This window comes from Macrotis lagotis, chromosome 1, assembly GCF_037893015.1.
Source record: "Macrotis lagotis isolate mMagLag1 chromosome 1, bilby.v1.9.chrom.fasta, whole genome shotgun sequence".
NCBI lineage: Eukaryota > Metazoa > Chordata > Mammalia > Peramelemorphia > Peramelidae > Macrotis > Macrotis lagotis.
Window position 1 is genome coordinate 756,147,188 of NC_133658.1, and position 25,182 is coordinate 756,172,369.

The 25,182-nt window shown below is 35.8% G+C and overlaps 1 protein-coding gene across 4 annotated transcripts in view; it reads left to right on the forward strand.

Annotated features, from left to right (window-relative positions):
- The first annotated feature begins 9,231 nt into the window (after positions 1-9,231).
- CDON (cell adhesion associated, oncogene regulated) overlaps positions 9,232-25,182 on the forward strand; it is a 120,352-nt gene continuing 104,401 nt past the window's right edge. Inside the window, exon 1 of one of the 4 annotated variants that reach the window (XM_074216380.1) lies at positions 9,232-9,336. The gene's annotated coding sequence lies outside the window, so the exon portion shown is untranslated. Of the gene's footprint in view, positions 9,337-9,521; positions 12,151-25,182 lie in introns of those variants that run through there. The other 3 variants (XM_074216379.1, XM_074216381.1, XM_074216382.1) reach the window with 3 other exon arrangements.

Sequence of the window (25,182 nt, forward strand, 5' to 3'; positions counted from 1 at the left end):
AATTAGTTAGAATTCAGGCTTTGCCATTTAATAAACTGATTAAACCTCTCTGCACTTCAGTTTCCTGTTGAAGACAATAATGATGTAAGATGTAGGAAGTTAGAGAAAGATAATAAATAATAGCTCTGCCTATTTCATCAGATTATTTTGATGGTCATATGAGATAATTATATACAAAGTGCTTTGTAACCACTAAATTTTTATATAAATGCTAGCTATTATTATTATTATATAGCTGCGTGTACAATATTGTTTGGCAAGTTAACAAATTTGTTAAAGAATTGAGCTGCATAGAAAATACTACCAAACATAGTGCTTATTGAATTTATTGGCTTAATTTAGCCAGAGCTATGCCTCAGGGTTCTAGGACATGCACTTTGTCTTCTGGAAACTTAAAATGAAATCTTCCTTGTGTCAGCTGAGACATACAAAACCTCATTCCTTTAACATATGCTAGAGTTCCTAGTTAAGGTTACTAAAATGTGCCTTTACAATGCCTGGAATTTTTATAGTCAGGTTCTTTAGAGGAGTGGATATATCATAGCTCTTTAATCGCTCCTTTGAGGGGATAACAGAAACTGTACCAGAGAAGCTAGGTGATTAGTCCAAGTTCACCCAGCAAGACAAAAAGATAATGACAGAGCTGAGAATAAATAATACTGTGGAGAGCTCCCAATTCTCTGTGCCCTACTCTTTCTATGAAACCATCCAGCCTCAAATAACTCATTCTTCAACTGCCACCTTCCCCAAACATTCCCAACTCCTCATCTTTCTCTTTTAGTTCCTTTTTTCTCTTTCTTTCACTACTCAGCAAGGGTCTTGTTTACTCCATGGCACTGGATGAAATGAAAGGAAAGGTGGCATCAGAGTCTGTTTAATAGTGGGCTCCATTACAGGGCTGTCTTTTTCTTTCCTGTAAAATGATCTTCACATTCTTTACTGGTGCAAAAAAAGATGTGTAAAGTCGTTTTCTCTTGACCTGTTGTATGGGTAAATTAATCTAGCATCACAAACTCAGTAACAGAGTTAGGTGATCTGTGTATAATAGGTTTAGGCAGCAGGCTCTGAGCTGAGCCTGTTCAGCATATAAAAGGCCATAGAAATCTTTTTCTCTGTGAAATCTACTCGCACATATTTCAGGAAATGTCCAAGACAGGGGGAATGTAGTCAATCCATTGAGAGTTTTTTGCTATTTTTTGTTGTTTTTGCCCTGGAGAAAGTTTGTTGCTTTTGCACTGGAGAAAGTAAAAATGGTGCAAAAAGAAATGGATGATTTGCATTTTTCCCCTACCTTGATAGCCAAGGTGTCATGCAGCTGCCAGTTGCTTAATTCCAAAGGTTAGTGGAGAAGGTCAGGGCATTTAATAAGCTGTCAATATTAAGTTACATCATAAATAATCAGAACTTCCTGTATATTTAATAGGATCTTTGTGGTAAAAATTTGGAAACCATCCAAATGGAGACAAGCCTACTTCTGTTATTGTTTAGCTTTCTGAGTCCAACTTATTGTGAGGGTTTGGTTGTTGTTTTGAACTTTGGTACTTTTACCATCTAATGAAAAGAAAGGTCAGAAACCAAATGGCATCTAGGATGTACTGTTTCCCTCTTTTTTGTTCCCTTCTAGTTCGTAATTTATACAGCTTGGATTCTAATACATAAAAAGAAACAAAAATAAAATAAAAGATCAAAGTCAGGAACTGGATATATTGAAATCTGTTTGATCTTCAGAGTATTTAATATACTTATAGGTAAGGAGTTTAGTCAAAAAGAGTTACCATTTCACTCACCAGGAGATTATTATCCCAACATTACTTATTTTTATTTTGATATTGGAAGGTTATTTTCATCTGTGATTCCCAGCATGGAAATTCTCTTCATCAATGCAGATGAGCAACTCAATTCTTTATTTTATTAAGAGTATTACCTGGGAAGGGAAAAGTAGGGAACAGACATTTATTAAGGCCCTGGCACTAAGTGTTTTTTTTTAATTAATTTATTTATTTTCAAGACAATGGGGTTAAGTGGTTTGCCCAAGACCACACAGTTAGGTAATTATTAAGTGCCTGAGGTTGGATTTGAACTCAGGTACTCCTGACTCCAAGGCCAGTGCTCTATCCACTGCGCCACCTAGCTGCCCCACTGGCATTAAGTTTTTTAAAATTATTTCATTTGATCCACATAACAACCTTGTGAGATAGTGTCTATTATGATTCCCATTTTACAGTTGAGGAAATTGAGGCAGCTAGAGTATAAGTGAATTGACTGGGTCTCATAGCTAGGAAGTGTCAGAGGCATAACTTTAACCTAAGTCTTTTTTTTTTGAATTATAAATATTTTATTTATTTTGAGTTTTTACAATTTTTCCCCTAGTCTTACTTCCCTCCCCCCACCCTCACAGAAGACAATTTGTCAGTCTTTACATTGCTTCCATGTTGTACATTGATCCAAATTGAGTGTGATGAGAGAGAAATCATATCCTTAAGGAAGAAACATAAAGTATACCAGATAGCAAGATCAGACGATAAGATATCAGGTTTTTTTTCTAAATTAAAGGTAATAGTCCTTGATCTTTGTTCAAACTCCACAGTTCTTTTTCTGGATACAGATTAACCTAAATCTTCTTGACCCCAAGATTAGCAGTTTTGCATTCATTTCCATGCTGCCTTTCATCCTAACAGTAGATTATTGAAATGTACCTGACCAATAGGACCATAGATTCATAGAATTAAAAGTCAGTTGGGACTTGGTAGGTCATCTAGTCTAGCCCACTTTGAGTTTGTAAAGTGCTTTACATATATATATATATGTATATATATTGCTCATTTGATCCTAATACATCTTTGAGAGGCAGGTATTATTATTGTTATTATTATTATTATTATTATTATTATTATCTTAATTTTCCAGATGAAGAAATTGACAGAAAGTTTAAGTGATTTCCCCAGATTCACACAGGTAAGAGACATGCCAGAGTCTGTATTTGGAGAATAAGAATCTCCTCTATAGCATCCAAAGTAAATGGTTATCTAGTCTTTGCTTGAAGGCCTCCAAAGTGGGGGAACCCAATACTTCCCAAGGCATCCCATTCCATTTTAGGGTCACTCTATTGATCTAGGCTTTCCTTACAATTTAGGCCAAAACTGTCTTTCAAGGAGAACATGTCTAATAAAATTCTTTCATCCATGTCACAGTTCTTCAAATATTTGATGACAGCTACCATGTATCTCCTTAAATTTTTTTTTCTTTTATAAGTGAAACATTCCTAGTTCTTTCAACTAGTCCTTGTATATTATGGTCTCGGAGTGATTATCATTGTGGTTGCCCAACAAGACACTTTTTCTATTATCAATGTCCATCCTAATGTGAGAGATAGAGATAATTCTTTATCTTCTAAATTCAGTCAGGTTTTTACATTTTAATCAAGTTTAACATCCTGTGTTCCCTTTATGAGATTTGAACACATCTGAATGAGTCAAGAAGCAAATAACTCAATTGGCTGAGAAAAAAATTAGACACATTGAGATTGCAAGTTAGGATCTGTTTGTGGAGGAGACTCCTCTATGGGGAGAGGAAGGATCTTTTCTTTTTCAAGTTTCTTCATGGACCTTCTAGATTTGAAGGGTTACAACTTGACCAATAGGAGACACCAACATCTAGCAGGGAGAAGAAATAGTCTCTTTAGTTAGATACAGATACAGTGAAGTTGTCTCTTAGGGCAAGAAACAACTGTGAAGAAGGCAACCCTGACAATGGAACTGAGATCCTCTACCCAATGAGAACCACATGAAGCCTTCTAGGTCCTCAAGTAAGAGGAGTTGTGAATGGCCTGGTTTACATATGATTCTTCTATATTTGACTCACTACCACTAGACTTTGAGAACACTCAAATCACAAAATATCAGTGAATAACTCAAGGTAAGTTAATTCCCAAACTCAAAATCTCATCCATTTCCCAGCTATCATCCAGTATCCTCTTTATCCTCCATACATAGTAAGATATCAATCCTTCAACTTAGAAACTATTTTTGAATAAGACCATGATGTCTGGGAGATGATGCTATGACACGCACATAAATTGGATTTGAGTATGGGGATAATTATGCTCAGTTACCAACTTCACTTTTTCCTCCAGGGATATCTGGGTCTAGCATACAGATATTAATTAGGATGATCAAAGAGGGCTTTGGATGTCAGGAAATGGGGATTAAGTGACTTGCCCAAGGTCACACAACTAGTAAATGTCAAGTGTCTGAGTTCAGATTTGAATTCAGGTCCTCTTGACTTCAGGGCTGGTTTTCTACCATGCTACCAGGCTGCCCCAAAGAGACGAGATGCATATTTCTTGGAAAGTATAGCCTGGAGTTACAACTATAACTTTTTTTTTATAACCATCTGCAACTAAATGGCACAATGAATAGGCTACAGGACTTGTACTAAATAAGATATAGGTTCAAATAAGACTTTGACATGTCTCTTAGCTATGTGAATCTGGGGAAATCACTTAAACTTTCTGTCAATTTCTTCATCTGGAAAATTAAGATAATAATAATAATATCTGCCTCCTAGAGATGTATTAGGATCAAATAAGTACTATATGTAAAGAACTTTACAAACCCAAAAGTGATATAAAAATATGAATTATTATGGAGCAGCTAAGGTAGGGTAGATAGAGTACCTGGCTTGAAGTCAGGAAGACTCAACTTCCCGAGTTAAAATCTGGTCTCAGATACTAGCTGTGGGATCCTGGACAAGTCACTTAACCCTGTTTACCTCAGTTTCCTCATCTGGAGAAGGAAATCACAAACCATTCCTATATCTTCACCAAGAAAACCCCAAATGGGGTCACAAAAAATTGAATACAATCAACAACAACAATTTACATTTTTCTTTTTAAAAATTATATATATGTATATATATATATATATATATATATATTTCAATCAGCAAAAATCTGCCTTTTCTCCTTCTTCTCTCCTCCTTGTATTGAGAATGAAGGAAAAACAAAACCCTTATATAACTGTAATCATATTTGTTTTTCTGTATTGATTGCCATTTAAGAAAATGCCTTTGCGAAGAGCTAACTGAAAGGGTTGATTACTTATTATAAGGAAGCATACCAATAGCAGTATGCTTCAGGAATGGAGACTCTTAGAATATCCATAGAACCTGAGGTAGTTGTTCTCTGGGGACCTAATTCTTCATTATAATTTTGGGGAGTAGTCAAAAGGAGTACTATACTAAAATGTCTTACCTCTACAATATTCCAGCTGTAGTCTGACCAGGGAAAGTACAATGGAACTTTCCTCATTTTAGGCATTATACTTCTTCAAATGTGACCCAAGATTGAATTAGTTTTTTAAGTTGTGATAACGCAAGGCTAAATTCATATTGAGCTTGTTGCAGGTCACTAAAACCTTTAGAGCATAGGATAGAAAGGCTATTTTGAGGCACTAAACCCCTTAGATCAAAGGTTCTTGATTTAGAGCTGCAAGGGATTTTAGACTGCTCTTCAATTTCCAGAAAACTGAGGCCCAGAAAGGTTAAGTGACTTGTCTGAGAACAGGTAGCAGGTGAAAGAGTTGTAATTTAACTATGACTCCAAATATAGCATATTCTTCACTGTAACATACTGACTTCTTCATCTTTTTTCCCCAGTAAAATTCTATTCATGATTCCTCCCTCTTTTATTGAAATTTTATTTTTCCAATTGCATGCAAAGGTAGCTTTTAACATTCATACATTTGCAAGTTTATGGGTTTCACATTTTTCCCCAGCTTCTTTCCCTCCCTCTTCCCCATAGTGGTGAACAATATGGTAAAAGTCATGTTTGACATATTTCCATATTAACCATATTGTGAAAGTGGAATTAGAACTATAAGGCGAAAGAAAAAAACATAACAAAGGAAACAAGAAATTTTTAAAAAGTTGAACATAATAGGCTTTGTTCTACATTCAGACTTCATAGTTTTTCCTCTGGTTGTGGATTGCTTTGTCCAGAATTGTCCTTGATCTTTGAACTATTGAGAGAAACTGTATCTATCATAGTTGATGATCTCACAATATTCTTAATTTGTACAATGTCTTTCCAAGCTTCTCTAAAGTCCCACAGCTCATGATTTCTTATAGAACAATAGTACTCCATAACATTCGTATACCATAATTTGCTCAGTTATCCCCCAGTTGGTGGGCATCCCCTCAATTTCCAATTCTTTGCCAAAAGATCAGCTGTAAATATTTTTGAATGTGTGATACTTTCCCATTTTTTATGATTCTTTGGAATATATATATATATATATATTTATAAATATTTACTATTGGTATTGCTGGATCAAAAAAGGTATGTACAGTTTTATTGTCCTTTGGGCCTAGTTTCAGATTACCATGGGCTTCCCACTTTTAAATTCCACTGTAAGTCTTTTCCATTTTTGACTTCTTCAACATGGATGCAGATTGCAGTTCTTTCATTTTTTTATCCTGTGTGACTTTTTTTCAGATTCTTCTATAAATTCTTTACTATAGAGTCACTCAATTTCCTGGGGACATTCCTCTAGATCAGAACTCTCCAACCTTAGGTTATCTTAGGGCCACATCAAAATAAAATAATTATTCTAGGACCACACCCAGAATAAAAAATACAGTACATTAATATAATAGTTAATTTGTAGTCTTAGGTTTAGCAAACTATGAAAAATTTTGGCACTTTTAACTTCTTAGAAAGTGAGTCATCAATATGACAAGTGAAGGTGCAAAAGCAAACACAAAACAACAAAGCGACAACACAACAGTATAAAGATAGGTGCATACTGCCTGACCTGTATCATGTAGATGGAATGCATTCAACAGATTGATTGAAAATTCCATGCAATATGTTCCATCTAGAATATTATTTAAAAACATGAAAGAAAATGAACATCAAGATTATTAGTGAAGAAATTAAAAAATGTAATATGCCAAGCAAATTATTATTTTATTTTTTCTCTTGTGAAAATTAAAATCCACAGATGGGCCACATACAACCTGCAGGCCATATTTTGAACAGCCCTGCTTTAGATCTTTTGAAATCTCATAATTATTCATAGAGAGCAAAAGGGTCCATTGGTTATATCTCACCTTCAATATATTACACCTTCACTTCCAGTTATACATCTCTCTGATGACATCTTATATGGTGCTGCTTCTTTGCAATTCTTCATTGGCAATATGTTGCTGCTTACTCATGTCTATCATATACCTTTCAAAGTACCTTTTGGGTCTCATTCAAATTTTGAAAATTTTAAAGTTTGCTGAGGAATCCAAGAGAATATCAATAGTTTCTGACACGATGCTTAAGGGAACAGACAGCTGGATTTTGTAAATAATATTCTACAGCACAACATCTCTCTACAGTGACATAATTGGCTTTGGAATAATATTCTATCATTTTAAAAAGCACATAAATTGATGGAACAAAATACACTTTAAAATATCTGTCCAACAGGGCATCTTCTCTGCATGTCAAAAAAGATACAAGATTTCTTCAAAGATAAAATAGAAGTAAATTTGATAGAAGACCTTATGATTAGTAATTTCAAAAGAGACATAAAATAGGGAAGCATGCTTGCCACCATCATGGAGCTGCTGTTCCTTACTGGATTACTACTGTGAACTCTTTGAAGGCATGGACTGTTCTTGTCTTTCTTTGTATCCTCAATTTGGCAAATTTATTATATATATATATATATATATATATATATATATATATATACACATATATATACATATATACATATATTATACATATTTTATATATATGTCATAATAAATACTTATTGACTTAAGAGGACTTGAATTTGAAGGATTCCTTACAGATGGCAAGGACCTTCATTTGCTTTTGTTTGTGGATGATGTTTTGCAGCTTGGGTCAAGCTCTGGTGTTTTGCAGATCCACTTACGAAGCTCTGCAATCACTCAAAAATTTGACCCTATAAAAAGGAAAATAGAAGAGGATAAGGAGTGCTTATTGTCCAATCTATGATGGATGGACAATCACGTGAAACACATGAAACTCTTTGGAAGCATTTCAGTGAAAATCTGGGGGAAAGTTGTAAGGCAGTTGATATTTTCATTGGACTCTTCTATCTGTTGCCTTTATGCCTTCGATAGATGCTTACTTCTGGGCAAGACACACACACAACAAGATCTCTCAAGACATAGGAAAGCTGGGGCGGCTAGGTGGTGCGGCGGATTAGAGCCCCGGCTCTGGAGTCAGGCGTACCTGGGTTCAAATCCGACCTCAGACACTTAATGTAAAAAAAAAAATAAGGAAAGAAAAGAAATGGGAAAACTAGGGGCGCAGTGGATAGAGCACCGGCCCTGAAGTCAGGAGGTCCTCAATTCAAATCCGGACTCAGACATTATTACCCAGCTGTGTGGTAATCTCATTGCCCTGCAAAAAAAAAAAACAACTTAAAAAGGTGGGAAAGCTGAAAGTGTACTTGAACTCAGGTCCTCCACCGCGCCACCTCGCCCCCCCACTTTTTTTTTTTAAAGATAACTAGTTAGAGAGAGGGGAAGACTGGCAGGAGGTGGGAGCCTCCGCTAACCCAGAGGAGGAATGCAGCCTCTTCCATAGAAGGACAGGTGAGGGGTGGCGTGCGTGCCAGAATTCTGCGGGCGCCTGCACAAACGTTTCCCCTCTCGCTGTCCACCCGTGGGGTATTTGTCTCAGGAGCCGCTGCAAGTCCTTTGCCTGAGGAGCCCTCGGGGAGCGGCGAGTGCGGGGCATTGTGCCCCCTTCATTCGGCGGCTTCCCTCAGACTTGGTACGGCTCACCTAGCCCCTCCTCCCGTAGTAGAGCTGGCAGCCTGCGCGCGCCGTCAGGAGGACCGCCCCCTCCCGCCCCCGGCGGCTCGGATTGGAGAGCGTCTCCCTAAGACCCGCCTCTCCCCCCGGCCCCGCCCCTTTCCCGACGGGTCCCGTGCCGGCGCGGTGACGCGCGCGCGGCCCCTCGGGCGCTGGGCGCGCGGCCGCGGGGACGTGCCCTTGGCCCCGCCTCCCGCCCCCCTCCGCGGCGGCCCGGCTCGCGCCCGAGCACGGGGGTGAGGAGAGTGGGGAGCCCGCCGCCGCCTCCCGCCGCCGCCGCCGCGCCCCGCGCCCGCACGCACCACCTCCGCGCCCCCGGGCTGGGAGGCGCCGCCGCGCTCGCTGCTGTCCCCGCCGCCTCCGCCCGGTGCATGGAGGGGCCCGGCCGCATCGCAGCCTCCGCCGACGCCGCCGAGCTGGGGGATGAGCTGGGGCTGGCTGCCGGAGCCGGCTGCCGCGCGGGACGTCTGTGGGCTTAGCCAGCCCCGCTGAGAGGTGCGGGGCGCGGGGCGGGCGCGGGGCGGGGCGGGATGCGGCGGGCCGGGCAGGTGAGGAGCCGGCCCCGGGGAGGGCATCCGCATCCGCCGAGGGCACCGGGCTGCAGCCTGCAGACCTTTGTGTGCCTGCTCTCTCCTCACCCCCGCGAATCCCACCCATAAATCACCCCCGGGCGCGCGGGGGCGCGGGGGCCTCCCGACGCCCCCAGATCAGGTGGAAGGCTGGGCAGACTGCCCTCCCGGGGGCCGCCTGTGCCTCCCTGGACCACTAAGGCTGGCAGGTGCTCTGTAGAGCCAGGCTTCTTCCGAGTCAACGCCACCAGACCTTGGCACACGTCATCGGCAAACACTTTTTCTGAACCCGAACACCTCGGAAAATAAGGTTTGCACCAAAAGGTGACTTGAGATGTATGCTGGCCGGGGGAGAGCGCGGGACATCAGGCTGTCTAGCTTTTATGGAGATAATTCCCTCGCCTCCAGACTGTCAGCTAACTATTGAATGAGATGAGTTCATTCTCCCTGAAACTCACCGAAAACTCTCAGCTGACAATTATTGGGAGGTTTCGTCTTTGTGCTTGTGGTTGTCTGTTTTTAGATCACTTGGACACGGGTCTGTTTTTTCCGATAAGAGAAAAACTGGAAGATTTCTGAAAATTTTAAATTAGCTTTTGTTTTAATATAACTGCTCAACTGGAGAACATTTTTAGTAACCTGGAGAAGCGCAGAATACTGTGTTATAGTATCTGTTAGGCACATGTTGACATAAACTGCCTCATATTTTAGTTATATGAGAAGGATGGAGAAAACCTGTTTCATTTTGTAAAGACATATGTCCTGGGTGTGTGTTCGGCAATGTTTAAAGCAGAAACATTTTGTATCTCTGTTAGGAAATGCAGCAAAGATGCATATTGTTTAAATACTTCATGTAAAAATTTGGTTATAGAAATTGTGCCTTTGTTTAAACAGTCAGGAGAATTGATCCAGGAGAATCGGTTACTAGAAGTAATAAGCTATTGTTTGTCTAATAACTCACATAGGATGGTGCTTCGATTACTATGGCTCTCATCAACCTTTTTTCCTTTGGAAAGTGCTTTAACAGTTCCAGTTTGAATGCCAGAAAGTACTATACAAAGAATCATAAGACTTCAGCTCATGTTAATCTAGAATGTGTCAGATACCTTCTGAATCTATTGCTGCCCTCACCTCCCCTGCAGGTGCTTTGATTTTGGTGTGGGGAGGAATTAACACAGACTTTTTTTTTTCAGGTCAGCTAAGCTGGCTAGGTCAGGACTGGGTACTAGATAGAATGGCCAACTTCTGTCGTAGAGCTTTTTGGCTAGAGGGTCCAGGCAAACCATGTTAATGGTTTTTAATTCTGCCTCGTTCTCTCTCCCCCCCGCCTCTCCCCATTTTGTTAGGTTTTAGTAGCTTAATTTGCTTATGTCTTATTATCCTATATTCTAGCTTATTTCTTATTTTATTGAAATAAAGTTTGAAGCAAAATTTCTCTTCACTATTTCTTACATCCTGAAAAGTGGCAACATCAGTGCCCTCTATACTTCTAGGGAAATAATTGCAAGGATTACATACTGTTTCAGTGATCAGAGGACAGAGCTAATAGGGCTGGGGCATTGTGGAATGACTAGGTTCAGAAATGGGAAAAATAGCTTTTGTTTTAAAAAAAGCTTTAATAAGACATCACCTTTATAAGTATTTACATAAATTGTAGATAAACAAACAAAGTGGAACTAGATTGATACTAAAAAAAGATCTTAACGGTATTGGAGAGGAATGTTTTTTAAGTCCAGCCTACTAAATTACAGCTTTGAAGACTATTGTCCATATTTTTCTTAGTGCCTTTTTTAAAAGTCAGTTTTTGGGGATTGAATTGATCAAGAATGCTTTGCTGTTTTCACTTAAAATCTTTGGAATACATTGAGAAATTCCATTTGATGTTTCTTACTGCATGCTTTTTTTAAAGTTCATTTTCAAGAGAAGTGGGTGGGAGAAGAAATAAAGAAGGGGGAGAGATTTTACTTTATCCTTTTCAGTTAAAATTAAGGAATCATGATATGGGCATGTCAGTTTGAAAATCTTGGATTAGGAAAAAAAAACCTGCCTCTTTTCCCCCTTCAAGTTTTCCTTTATTGTCTGTGGGCTTTCCACCATTGTCAAGCTTAAAACATACAGTATCATTGTCATCTGTCTTCTAAATAATAGTCCTGAGGTGATATTATTAATGTGGCCTTTTAAAATCAAACTAATTATACTTGCCTAAAAGAGCCACATGTGTGTGATTCTAGCTGCCTGGTGCCTTTTGAGAGCCCTGGAGACAAGCTAGTGAATAGAGCTGAAAATTCATTCTGTATTTGATTAAATGGAACAGACTCGCTGCTCCTTACCCCAGCAGGGGCTATGAGATCTCTTGATCCCCGAAGCGGCTCCAAGACCCTGGGAATTCCATTAGCGAGCACCTGAGGAATTTCTGCCCTGCAGTGCCTTTTTTGTATGTGTGTATGTGTGCGTGTGTAGAGAGAACATAGCAGAGTGGTGATGGGCGGGGGAGGAGGCTACATTAGAAGACTCCATATGTTAGCAGATCTAAAATCAAGGCATGACTTAACAGCTTATCTTGTAAGAGAAAAGCCCAACCCAAAGGCAGACTTATAGTCAAGACTTTATTAAAAGGGGAGCTATGGTGGTATGATGGTATGGTCTTTTACATTGAAATGAACTTCACTTTAAGGTACAGAAAGCAACTCTTCTCTTGTCTTGTCTGAAGCTAGCACAAGCATATACACGTTTGCAAACGGTAAGTTTTTTGAATGATTTGTTGATAAGTATATAAAGTTGTGTTAGAATTTGTTCTTGCCTCCAAATGTTGATTCCTGAAATGAATTTTGCAGGTGAAAGCAAATCAGACTTTTTCCATTGAAACTGATTTGTCAGAGATGGCAACCCCACTTGCTTGGGGATTACATCAGTTTTTTTAAAAATCTAATTATTTCCATTCTACTCCATATACATTGTGGTGATAGCATTTTTATTTATTTAACATTCTGACCTTTTTGATTTATTAAGAATTTACATATGTTACTTGAGGACATTTTTCTAGCATTGCTTCAGGAGGTTTTTCAAGCTCTGCTATATTTTCTTGTAGGAGGCAAAATTAAATAAAAATATGATTAACTATCATAAAATCTTAAAAACTTAAGTGTTCCGAGAAACAGTATATCGATATGAGCATTATTTAGAATTTGTTAGTTCACCTTGTTTCTGATATGCTTTTTTGTGGGGATCAGCTCTGAATTATAATCCGGAGTTCCTAATTACTAATAGAAATGATTTTTTATCTATAGGAAGAGAGCTAATGTTAATAGTTAATTCCACCATATCTTAAAGTCTTGTATTTTTGAGCAAGTATTCAGTATGCATATTTGAAGATTTATTGATTGTATTTTGTCACTGATAGGATATCTTCTACTTCACTTTCCTTCCCACTCATCTTATATGAAATTCTTCCTATAGCAAAATTAAGAAGTAGTTTTGGATGTTTTAAATTTTTCACCTCACTACCCATAGTCAAGTGGAAAGGATTTATTTGAGTGGATCAGAGATACATGAAGTTCAACATTACATTGATGTCATGATTCACATGGATTTACATTTCTTTAGTTGCTTTACTGTAAGATATATTTTGGTGTTCAGAATAGAAAAACGTTCTCCAAAGGACATTTTATAATTCCAGGAACCATCTGGAAAGATGAGTGGGGGTTTCATTTCTGAAAGACATTTTGGTACTTTTAAAACATGATTCTAGGATTTCATTTTGTTTAGCAAGCAGGAGGGATAAAGGAAGTTAGCTGATACACCTTACTTGAGTGCAGTGGTTACAGAATTATCTAGTTAGGTAATGCTACTACTTACTTAGTTGGTCTTTCTTGAGAGTGTTTAGTTACTTTATTTTGAAATTACCCAAATGCAAACAAAAAATTGATAAATTAATATAACATTTTATTTTTTGCTAGCCCTGAGAATGTGCTATCCTTTTGTGAAGTTATGTGCTTTGCTCTGTTACCCAGATTTACTGTCTTTGAAGTATTATATGAAAAGTTTTTAGATGTTGGCAATAATATAGAACTATCTAAACCTATAATCTCAGAATATTGTTAGCATTTTAAAAATTCCAAATAAAGTGCTATGTGTTATGAAATATTAATGGCATATTTTATTAGTATTTTTTGTTAAGTTCTTGGCCAGTGAAAAAAAAAAGATCATTTTTCCCAGAAGCAACATAAAATTAGAAAAGATAGCTATCTTTTCTTTTGTGATAATGATACTCTTTTACTTTTATTTAGTGTTTTACAGCTTACAAAATGCTTTTACATGTATTTCATTTGATCTTCTCTACAACCTTGTTAAATAGATGGTTTTTTCCATCTCCATTGGCAAAAAAGGACAATGATAATTTGAGAAATGAGATCCAGTATTTTGTTGTTTTTTTCTCCCCACTTTACCCTGCTCTTTTAAAGAAAATAATTATGTTATTTAAAAACAATTATTAATCAACCAACATGAGCTGGCTCTGATAAAACTACCTCAGGGCCCACATTCCACAAAATCTTTCCATGTCTCCCAATTTTCAAAGGACTGAATTTGGGAACTGGGCAATAGGAAATATAAAATGTAGCATATCAGAAAGGAGGAGTGCTTTCCAAGGTCCCTAATATTTTTAACTGCTTAGTAGACCAGAGTTTATGCTCAGAATTGTAAATTAGCAACATTTGTCTCAAAGTAAATAACATTTGCATTTTGCCTTAAAATATAAATAAGAACAACAAACTAAACACATGTTGGTATTAGGCTTTTATTTTTAATAAAATTTCTTTTTTTAGAATCAAAACTTCAAATCTGCATCATTTAAAATATTTCTTAGACACTCTTCCTAAAATTTTCTTTCATACCATAATCTGTCTGTTTTTTGAGTTTTTGTTCATATTGAAATGAATGAATATATTGAATTTTGTTATTGTTATTAGAAAAGCTTATGAAGAAGCTGAATCAGTTTCTCATTTTGGGTGAGAATGGGGGGGGCCCTTTCTGTACTGTCTTAATCCCTTTCTATGAAATGTTGATAACATATCTTCTCTTGAACTGTATAGATTTAGAACTAGAAGACACCCTAGAAATCATCTAATTCCATCTAGCCGTTTTACAGATGAGAGAACTGAGGTACAGAGGGGTTCCAATTTGTCCAAGGTCACACAGAATAGGGCCCCTCAGACTCCAAATATAATGCTTTCCCATACTCTGTGAGAATCTCATATCTAATTGAATCACTAGTTTTCTTTCCCCACAATGTTATATATAATAAATAATTCTATATTAGAAATATATAATATATACATCATATTTAATTATATATATTACATATATATATATATTTTTTTTTTTTTGGTGAGAATGAGTGTTTTAACTGAAGTAAGGATATTGATAAAAGGCTTTCAGAAGCAACTCATGCATAGTATTACTACTCCAGTTTATGTGTTGTAATCAATAAAGCATTTATTGAGTTTTCATTACATTCATAGCACTTTGCTAAGTACTAAACAGTCATACATACAAGAAAACAAGACTGCTTGTCCTCAAGGATCTTGCATTCTAATGGGGGAAGTGAACACATGAAGGGGAACTAGCAAGGCACCGCAGTATGGCTTGGAGAAAATTAGGGAAGTGGAAACCAGTAAGTTAGCCAAAAGGCTTATTTGTAAGGATTGAGTTCAGGAGTATGCATAAAAGTTGCCAGGTTATCAGCAAAGATGGGAGTTTGTATAGCCCCAGAAATAAGAGAAGTTCATTCAATATCTTGCCTAGATTTCACTGTTGCAATGGGAGGTAAAAAGTGTTTACCTGGTGTTGAACTATTTAGGTGGTTTTAGATACATATATATAAATTATATTTGGAAAGAAGTATGATAGATAACTCTACTACCTTCTTTTCCTAATCATAGCATGGAAACAAGATTGTCTTAGGGGAATATAGGGCAATGGAAGGCTTCAAGTCAAGGAATTGTTGAAAGACCAGCCTAGCTATGTCTGCAGAACCTTAGGAGCAGAACATTTGACACCAGTTGATGGACAGTTTTTGGCTATAGCAACTCAAGAATATGTAAAGTAGGGTATATCTGGAAAAACTATGAGTTTTCATCTGCATCGTTGGAGGGAGTACCTATGGTGATGACATTTAAATTCTTGAAGTGTGGTAATTACAGGGATGTAGATTTCAGTTTCCTATAAGGAACTTTTCTATTGTTGGGCTGTGGCAATTAATTATACAGGCTAAAATAAAAAGTTTCTTGTTTCTAGGAGTGTTCAGTATCTAGGAGTATTGCAAAGTGGTTTCTTATTTAAGATTCTTTTCAATTCTAGTAATCTGTAAATCTTTGAAATAGATTTGTGAAGTGGTCTGGAACCTAACTACTATTTCTAATTTTCTTAAAGGGAAAATGTATCCTGACTTGCAAATAAACAAATTACAAATGTATATTAAGGAACAAAATAAACTTTAGGGAGTGTTTTTAAATTGGAGATTAACTTTATTAACCTTTTTCATCCAAGGAATTCTATTAATATTCATATTATCTCAGATAAGTGCTTGCTGAACTCTAGCTAAAGGGAGACTAGGGGAAACAGAAAAGAAGGAATTTTCTGAAATAATATCAACACAGATCCCTCTTATCTAATATTTTCTGTTTTCAACACACCTGTGAGCTTTCCAAAACATTCTTTGACATTTTAGAACTCCCTTCCTTTTCCATATTTTACCTATCCAACTTATACCACAGTTCTATAACATTGTAAAAAAAAAACAACTCACTAACTAGATCTTAAGTAACTCATTCCAGTTAATTAGATTTTTTGCCTTCTGTTTGACTATTAAAAAAAGCAAGTCATTTATATAAAATTGTTCTTTAAAAATGAGATTTACTAAAACCATTCATTTTTCAATATAATTGAGGTCATCTAATATATAGCTACAATATTTTTCAGTGACAGTTGATGTTTAGAATGATAAACTGGAGTCACTATAATTCCTTAAAAAAAACAAGAAAGAATTAAATTATGTTCTGTATTTTATAAGGCAATGTATTATGCTCTGTAACCTTGGGCAGTTAATTTTTCTGGGGCTTAATTTTCTCATCTGACAAAAGTGGAACATAATATCTATCCTCCCTATCTCTTTATTTTGTTCTGAGTTCAAACTATATAATATTATATGGAAATGTAATAAAAACCATAAAAATCCTGCTATTAAACAGAAAGGAGTTTAAATGTTCCCTTCAATTTAGGTTTTATTTATAAGTGTATCAGTCATATACATATGTATGTGCTATGCTTCCTCTTCACTCCACCCTTTTGTCATTACCATCATCACCCATCTTGTAGAGTAATGAAATTCAGAATGTTATGATGTATCATGGATGTCATAGTGTCATGACTCCCTGGAAAACGGAACTAGTACAATGAGAAATTCTGTCTTTTAAGGTGAACAATCAATAACCAATGAAGTCTCTTGAACTCATATGCCATGTCTAACAATTCACCAAGCTGAGAATGATAATGAATATTAGGACAAATGTGAGAATAAGGAAAGAGGGAGAGGTAAAAAGAATAAATAATTCTAGGAAAATCTGATGTCACATTAACAGAGCACTTTACGGGGCAGCTAGGTGTTGTAGTGGATTAAGCACCAGCCCTGGAGTCAGGAGTACCTGGGTTCAAATCCGGTCTCAGACAATTAATAATTACTTAGCTGTGCGGCCTTGGGCAAGCCACTTAACCCCATTTGCCTTTCAAAAACCTAAAAAAACAAAAAAATGAAACAGCACTTTACAAGTATTTTTACATTTAAAAACTATTCAAATTTTTAAAAATACATTCAGATATGTTACTAATTGATATATATATATATATATATATTGAATTGATATTTGGAATATATGGGATAACAGTAAACTGGAAATAAACGATGCCCACCATTTAATGAATGGCTGAACAAGTTGTATGATTGTCATGGAATTTTTTTTTGTGCTTGAGGAATATGATAAATTCAGAGAAATATGGAAAAACTTTGAACGAATTGATGTAGATTGAAGAACCAGGAGAATACACACAATAACTGCAATATAAATTGAGGACAAAAACCCATTAAAATGTCTACTATGGTTCTTTTACAGTAGCTCTTCTTTACCTTTTTTGCTTTTACTTAGGCCATCCATGGATGGAGAATGTACCTCTTTACCTCAGTCTTGTAGAATCCTTAGCATCCTTCAGATTTAGGTCAAGTGCCACTTCCTAAAGAGACTGCTATTGATTCTCAGTGGTTAGCTCCTCCCTCTTCCCTCAGCAAATTACTTTGTATGCACATTGTGTTTACTTTTCTATACCACAGGAAGTAAGAGTCCTTTAGTCCAGGGATGATTTGTTTTTAACTTTGTATCCCCAGAATCTAGGACATAGTTGGCACTTAATAAATGCTTTTTAAATGAATTCAGATTAAATGCAATGACACATCTTGGTGCCAGAAGATAAAACATACTTTCCCTTCTTTTGTTAGTGAGGTGATAGACTATGGATATGAAATGTTGCATACCTAGTCACAGTCAATCAGTTGGCCAATCTGTTGGTTAGTTTGCTTACAAAGACTATCTTTATTACAAAGATAGTCTCTTGTGGGTGGGGAAGGAAGAAGATAGTGATTATACTTTAAAAATAAAATCAACAATAAAGCTATACACACATGTATACATACACATACATTTGTTATGATGCAATATTTGGTATTGAATTTAGTGGCATCATTCACTTGAAGTCAGACTACCCTAGGATTGAATTCTAGCTCTGATGCTGTTATATCATTTAATTTCTTTGAGTCTTAATTTTATCAGCGGTCTAATGATAGTTAACCATAATTTCACTACAGGCAAAGTTGCATAGTGTTTAAAGAGCTGGCTTTAAGGTTAGGAAGACTTTGAAATCTGACACATACTGTGTGACCCTGTTAGTTTGCTTAATCTCTCAGTATCTTGAACCCTTTGTAAGGCTTAAGTATAGAAAAGATACTAATCTGCATTGGAAAAGAGAGTCCAGGGTTCCTTTGGAGTTCTCTATAATAACAAAAATCACAGGTATGATAAAAATAATGCAAAATTATTGCAAGGAAAGTAATTTGTTAACTGCAAAACATTATAAATCTGAGCAAATGTCAACCATGGTATCCTAGAGTCTTTAAATATTAAAACTATGTCCTGGTCTCTCTCTTGCTAAGAAACAACTGAAGGTTGTTCTCTATCTATGGTAGCAGAATGCAAGCAATTAGTATTTGTTCCTGTACTACAATTTGATATCTATTTGTAGATAATTGCATGCACTACCCACTTGGAGGTGAAATTGGCAAGGGAAATGATTAATGGATCAAATGCTACTTTTATCAGGCTGTGAAATTGCTGTGACATCAGAACTTGGCAGTTTATTTTACTTTAATAAAAAGAAAAATAGCATCACAAGCTGTGGGTGAGGCATTAATTCTTTTCTTTCATTTATTTTGGCTTATTTTCTTGGTCTTGGCCCCTGGGCATGTCTTGTACAATAAACTAACATCACATTTGATAACAAACAATAAGACTGGTGTGTGTGTATGGAGGGGAAGGGGGAGAATGATTTTAACCAATATTCATTTATACTGTAAACTGCTAACTAACCAACTTTTTTAGAATGTGTGTGTGTGTGCGCGCCTGCGCGCACACGGGCACATACACATACATACTCTGTACCCTTCAGATTTTTAGATCTTGTTTGGAAATACAAGGAGATTAAATGTTTAGAATGGAATTTAATACAAACAATTATAACACCTTAACTTGAAGTTTCTTAGAACTGTGTTCCCTAAAGAATAGCTGTGTGTAGAGAAAAACAGGTAGTTGGCTCTTAGTTATCTCCTACTACTAGACTCATACAAGGGGATTCACTGTGCCCATGTCAGCATAGTAATCTATGATAAATGATAAAACATGACTATCTGTGTAAAACACTCTACTTTTGGGAGAAAGGTTCTATAGAAAGCATTCATATAAACTTGTATCTGTGATTCAGCTTGTAGCTATCCAATCACATTCATCCAAAATGACCTCCACTTGAATTTTTCTTATTTGCAACTATACTTTTCTCTATTTTAATGAAATTATAATTTTAGATCTTTTTTAGTTGAATGATAAATCTGTCAACAGAAGTCCCCAGAATAAATTCAAGTTCCTGAATTAAATTTAAATTTGTTTAAATTCCTGAACAAAATAATATTTTTATGCTAGAATGTCTCAATTGAATTATGTTAGAACTTAACTATAAAATTGTCCTCAGGGTCTCATTTATGAATTTCTCATTTTAAGTGAGACTACCTCTATTACAGTGCTATTTTGATATTTCATTTGAGTAGGTACAATTCAATAACTTATCTTAAATTCTCATTTCTCCTTCAGAAAATTATACTACATATAGCAAGTTACCCTGCTGTTGGTTCTGAATTAGTTTTTTTCTTTTATTAAAGATTTTATTTGAGTTTTACAATGTTTCTGAATTAGTTTTAATGGAATTTAAACAAAATTCAGTATTTTACTTCACTTGAAACAAATTTTTAAAAATTTCTAACGTAGCATATTAGAACAATTTATGTGATTTTATTATATTTTATTCTATTAAAATATTAAAAACTATTTCCATTTCCTTTTAAGTCAGAATGCTATTAGCCCTGCTTTTTTGTTACCAGCCATCATTAAAGATCTACCTCACAGTCTTCCATAAAGCCTTGACTAGCTCTTCCTTTGGAAATTATTTTTTTTTTCACCTAAAAGATTTTGACAGATCGCTAACCTTTGGGCCTTAATTTCCTCATTTGTAAAACAAGAATTTGACTAGATGATCTAAATCTATTATCCTTTTAAAATCTTAAATCATTAGTCACAATTGAATTATTAAGTACTTAAGGGATAAATGGAATGTGCAATCTAATAAAAAAGAATAAAGATGCAAATATGATAGAAGATAACAAATAAGTTATATAATAATTTAAGACATACCAAATGTTTTTTCTTTGTTTTTCTGAGAGGGAATTGGAGTTAAGTGACTTGCCCAAAGTCACAGCAGTTAAGTATCTGCTTCTGGATTTGAACTCAGGTCCTCCTGACTTCAGGGGTAATGCTTTATCCTTGGTACCACCTAGCTGCCTTACAGTGTTTTCTTCATAACAAATGAGAAGCAACTTGGAGTAGAGAGTTCCAGATTTAGAATGAGAAACATCTGTGTCCATATCTTGCTTCTGACACTTGCTAGCTATATGTCAGGATCCCTCTTTACTCATTTCTAATTCTTATAATACCTATCACATAAATAGATTTGGGTAAATGGGGAGACTCAAAGGAGTGGAAAGGTCATTGAATTCAGAGACCTAGGACATGACTTCACATTCTGCCTGTTACTGCTTTTGTGACATTAGACAGGCACAACCTACCTGGGGCTCATTTTCCCCACTTTTGTAAAATGAGAGAGTTGGAACTGTTAATCTCTTCATTCCCTTTAGTTCTAAAATAGATGATTTATAGAGGTAATGTTTGTAAATTATTTTGTAAACCAGTAAATACTACATATGTGTCAGTTATCATTTTGTGATTTCTTGGCATAAAGAACTCCTAGTGGGACCTTACTTCACTTATATAGATAGGCTTAGAACTAGAGCCACTCTGGGACACAAAAGTTAAAGGGTCACATGCCTAATAGGTGTTAGAGGCAGGTCCTGAATCCAGATGCTTCTTAAGCTGTGGCTGTCCCTGTATCCTCTATTCCATGTTTCCTCTCAGTTGTTTTTGTTGTTGTGATAATGGTAATGTAGTGCAAATGTCATAATCGCCATTTTAAAGATGTACAAAATTGAGACCCATGGTTGTTAAAGTGACTTGATAAAGCAAGTAAAAATTAGAAACAGGTTGTGATAAGGGTTAAAAAATTCTCTAGAAAATGTACTACTAAAAAAAAATTTGGGAGAATGGAGAGAGCGTTTTGGACTGGATGATCCTAGAAAGACTTTTTGGAAGTGGAGAGGATATCAACAGCTAGAACTTTAGATAGAATTATAGTGAGGCTTATGGGGGGGGGCGAGTTTGGGAGAAGGATATGAATAAGTATGTGGTAGTTTAGCTGTGTTGAGAAGTATTAGAAGGGGAGTCAAGAGAAATAAGACTAGAAAGATAGCCTGGAATAATATTTAGTTCTTTTAAGATGAATATCATTTTTGCTAGATTTCTGTTGAGAGCTTAAATATCCTTGAGTATTATACATTGGTAATGTTTTATTTATAGACCTTTATATGATTGATATTCTTTGAAGTGATATTTTTCAGTACATATTTTGTTGCTAAAGTTTCTTAGGGCGTGGAAAGATAGTTTGAAGTTATTATGTGTTGTTGATATTGGTGTGTTATTAGTATTGCCAGTAGTATTAACACTTTGAGGTTAATTTTTAGTCTTTATTATGGTGGTTAGGCTTTAACATAATTTCACAGTTGTTACATGTGATAGCACCCACAGTAGGACTTTAATTATATAGTATGACATGTTCAGTGATTTGGTATTAGTGCTTTGAAGAATAGGAGCAATTTCTGCTCCAGGAATGAACTACATGACTCTTATTAATGGTTTTTTTTTGGGGGGGGGGTTATTGGGTTTTTTTAGGTTTTTGCAAGGCAAATAGGGTTAAGTGGCTTGCCCGAGGCCACACAGCTAGGTAATTATTAAGTGTCTGAGACCGGATTTGAACCTAGGTACTCCTGACTCCAGGGCTGGTGCTTTATCCACTGTGCCACGACTCTTATTAATGTTAACAGGAGTTTTGCAGCTATGTCTCTGTATGTCATGCTAAATGTGAATATTAGTAAATCCAGGATTTGGGTCTCTTCTCCACCTACTCTTTTCCCCACTTGAGCACTGCAGTCAAACTTTAAAAAAAATACTTGTTTGGTTGTCCTTAGTGGCTTCTTAAATAAGTAGATCAACAGGGAAAATGAGAAGAGCCTTATTAGCACTATAGAACACTAATGACTGAGCATCCTCTTATCATTTAGTTAGATATTATATCCAGTATACTGAGATGATCATGATTATAGATATTAGTTGGTTGTAAAGTCACAATAACAAGAGTCTCACATCACACCCAGGAAGCTTTTAAAATCAGAGACTAGGAAACTGATTTCTATATTTCAGCATTTAGGATTTTTCATTCTTCATTGTTGAAATGTGAATCTTCTAGAATAAAAACCCTTTCATAGTTGACATTTAGCAGGCTAACCAAGTCTATATTTGCATGTAAAGATCTTCTCTAATTTATTGAGAAACGATAGAGTCTTTTTGTGAATGGAGACCGTATAGTGTGACAATTTATAGTAAATCTTATGATTTAGGCAAACTGGATGGTAACAAAGAAATGACAAGTTTTGCTTAAGAGGGAGCCTCTTGTCTGTTTCTAAGCCCTGCAGTCCAAGAATGGTTTCCAGGGGATTTGAAGAGGAAAATCATTGGACTTTGCATGCATAGATAAACAGGGGAATCAGAACAAATTTTATTCTGAACTAGTTATGTTCTCTATCAAGAAGCTACTGTTTTAGTAATGGAAACTCTTGCTTTGGATTTTTAATTTTTGGTACAACATTTTCCTTTTTACTACCCTTAAAATGGTAATAGTTTTGTCATTCCTTTAGTATTTTTGAGCATATATATTTTCAAAATTATTTGCCTTTCTTTTGGTACCTCACAATAAATATCTAAGATTAGTATTGTTGTAGTATTGCCATGAAGACCAAAAATGCAGAGGTAGTAATTAGTGAGAAAAGTCTGAGGGTTTCCATCATCTTTAAAGTTCATGTTTAAATTTATTTTATTCTTTTGACCTTGATGGAATAAGAGGCATTCTACTTGAGCACTTTTCCTTTCTAATAACAGAAACAATAATGTATAATAATCTTAGAAGACCAGCTACAGAGCCAGGAAGATAAGGTTTTAATTTCTTCTCTGACACATATTGACTGTATTACCCCGAGCAAGTCATTTAACCTCTCTGTGGTCTAGGCTGTTCTCTAAGACTGTAAGTTGGAAAGACTTGGTAGGAATTTTCCTTACTTGGGAGTTTTGAATGCCATTAAAATCACAAGTCTAGTTCTAATATAATTTATAAAAGTTTTAAAATTTCTGTGACATTTAAACAGATTAAAATGATATAAAATAAAAATATTAGCTATGATTTTTTTTATTTTATGATAAGTAAAAAATAACACCATTAATAAAAATGTATTCTAAACCATGTATTCTATTATCATAATATTGAGTTGTTTTTTTGTCCAAGATATAGTGAATATACCATTTGAAGAGGTTTCTTCAAATTTTTGACTCCTAAGTGTTTAAATTTTGTTTGAAACTGTAGGAAGCCTTAATATTTTTCAGTACATTTTTTTCCAGAACAGATATATCATTACAGCTTTGAAAATACTGCTTAAGGGAAATAACATTTTAACTCTGCTCAGAATGAAGTTAGAAAACTTTTTCAATTTAAATGAAATTTGAGAAAAAAAAGATGTTTCTACAGAGCTATTTTTATGTGATGTTAGTGGCAAACTAAATATAAAATATAGAGTACAATTATCTTTTTCTTAGTGTACCTTCTGAACCAGAAGAGACTACTTCAGGATTTGGTAAATATTGAAATTTAAAAAAAAAAAATCTGTTCTAATTGCTTGGATGTAATAGAATGCTTGACCAAATCTTGCTACTTCCCTTCTTTCTGCCATATATAATTATTTGGGGTTAACTTTATATTAATTACATACACTCTTCAGTTAAAATAGAAGGTAAAATGGCATGATTTTATCAGATTAAGTTGGTGATAACCTGTAGTATGGATTTTGATCATTAATCTGAAATTAGAAAAACAAAGATTACAATTCTCTGCAGGGAACTGTTAACTTTTCAGAGTTCTAATTTAATAGAGCAGATTTAAAATGAAGACAATAAGATATTATTAAAAATTAAATTTGCTGTCCATCTTTAGGATGGTAGAGAGCAGGGTGAGGCTGTAGTGGAAACAGAGACCAGCTCCCAGCAAGAGGTGTGAGGCTGTTTATTTTCACTTTGGAAATGTATATACAACAGAAGGAGAACTCTGGCCTTGCTTAACCTAAGCAAGTCATTACTTATCTGGGATCTGGCAAGCAATTTGATTAAAGTTGACAGAGCTCATATAATATCAAGATCTGTTCTCTTCCCCCCTTGTAATTGATGAGCTTTGTCTGTAGACTTAGGGGAAAAAAAAGGAAAAAAAAAGGAAAAGTTGAACAAGAATGAACCTATATAGCTCTTATGAACAAGTATAAATCAAGATTAAAATAGTTGTGCTATCATACACATAATAGTTTCATACTAAAGTGAATGACATGTTCTTTTTTGTATTATAATTTTTAAAGATAACTGACCCTTGAGTCTTTTTTTTTTTTTTTTGCAAGGCAAATGGAGTTAAGTGGCTTGCTCAAGGCCACACAGCTAGGTAATTAAGTGTCCAAGGCCGGATTTGAACTCAGGTACTCCTGACTTCAGGGCCAGTGCTCTATCCACTGCGCCACCTAGCTGCCCTGACCCTTGAGTCTTAAAGTAATATTTGTAGCTCTAAAGATTTTTTAATTTGACTTTTAAAAGAAATTTAAAAATTTTGTTTCTGAAGATCCTATTTCATATCTTTGAATATCAAGTTCAAG